This window comes from Otolemur garnettii, unplaced genomic scaffold (assembly GCF_000181295.1).
Source record: "Otolemur garnettii isolate 467f Iridium unplaced genomic scaffold, OtoGar3 scaffold00026, whole genome shotgun sequence".
NCBI classification, from domain to species: Eukaryota; Metazoa; Chordata; class Mammalia; order Primates; family Galagidae; genus Otolemur; species Otolemur garnettii.
In genome coordinates, this window is record NW_003852421.1 from 11610591 (window position 1) to 11612506 (window position 1916).

Consider the following 1916-nt stretch of genomic DNA (forward strand, 5'->3'; position numbering starts at 1 on the left):
GGCTGGGGATTCGAACCCGCCACCTTAGGTGTACGTGGCTGGCGCCTTAGCCGGTTGAGCTATAGGCGCCGAGCCAACCAGTAGATTTTAAAACATCATTTCATTGTATGTGGTTTGTGCTGTGGCATTTTATTGATGCTTGACAAATAAGACTGTAATTCAGGGACAGGAAGCACTGAATAACAAAAAGAACTAATGTCTGCTTGACATCACTCACTCTTAAGAAGGCTGTTTACATCTGAGTTTGCCTCCCAGTGTGTTTTAAAATACTCTTGCAAATCTCAGTTGTCTGGAAATAGCTGTTCTACCTTCTTTCAAGAGAAGCCCCCACCTTCTGAGTATACTGGCTCATAGTTATTTATGAAGCTAATGTCACTCAAAGAGTATTTTTGTGCCCCTCCCCCTTACTCTCTTCCCCTCACATATCAAGACAGATCTATACAAAATTAGAAACTTCCCATAAGGTATTCAGTCTCTTAAGTAGGAATTATCAGTCACCAATCGTTTATGAAGTATAAATTAATCATATTGGGTGAAGCATGTCTCTGAGACTATTCCTTCTTAAGAAAATATTTCTAGAGCGGTGCCTGTAGCTCTGTAGGCAGGTCACTGGCCCCATATACTGAGGGTGGTGGGTTCAAACCCAGCCCCTGCTAAACTATAGGCACCTGTGGCTCAGTGAGTAGGGCGCCGGCCCCATATACTGAGGGTAGCCGGTTGAAACCCAGCCCCGGCCAAACTGCAACAAAAAATAGCCGGTCGTTGTGGTAGATGCCTGTAGTTCCAGCTACTTGGGAGGCTGAGGCAAGAGAATTGCCTAATCCCAAGAGTTGGAAGTTGCTGTGAGCTGTGTGATGCCACAGCACTCTACTGTGGGCGATAAAGTGAAACTCTGTCTCTACAAAAAAAAGAAAAAGAAAGAAAGAAAAGATTTCTGGGCTCAGTGCCTGTAGCTCAGCGGGTAATGGAGCTGGTGGGTTCGAATTCAGCCTGGGCCTGCCAAACAACAATGACAACTGCAACAAAAAAATAGCTGGGCGGTGTGGCACCTGTAGTCGCTGCTACTTGGGAGGCTGAGGCAAGAGAATTGCCTAAGCCCAAGAGTTGGAAGTTGCTGTGAGCTGTGGTGCTACAGCACTCTACCAGGAGCGACAAAGTGAGATTCTGTCTCAAAAAAAAAAAAAAAAAAGAAAGAAAAGATTTCTGGGACCAAATAAGTTTGGAAAACTGTATGCCTCTGTGGGATTTTTAAAATCCTACAGTAATCATGTAATCTTTGTGTAAGTTAGCAGTCCCCAAATTAGTTCATCAAAGAATGGCTGTTGGGCAGCACCTGTGGCTCAAAGGAGTAGGGCGTTGGCCCCATATACCAGATGTGATAGGTTCAAAGCAGCCCTGGCCAAAAACTGCAAAAAAAAAAAAAAAAAGAGTGTCCATCAAAGGATTGTTTTTTCCCCTGTCATACCTAATAACATTTCATGGAATAATCTGTTTTGGGTCACGTGACAGAAAACCAGGTAGGGGGCTTGCACAGGGCTTGTGGAGCCAGGAGCCTTAGGTTTGATCTCCGCCTGTCTACCTGCTGGTTGTATGACCTTAAGCAAATCATAATAACATAATATTTTATTTTCACAGAAGAAGAATGAGGACAGTAATACTTATCTTGATCTGAGTTGTTTTATGAATTTGATGACATTATAATGACAGGGTGCTTTTTTTCTTTTTAATTGAGACAGAGTCTCACTATGTTGCCCTAGGTAGAGGGCTGTGGCATCACAACTCACGGCAACTTCAAACTCTTTTTATTTATTTATTTATTTATTTATTTTTATTGAATGGTAACTATGTACATTAATGCACTTCTGGGGTACAGTGTGGGGTTTTCACATGCAATCTGAAATACTTCCATCAAACTG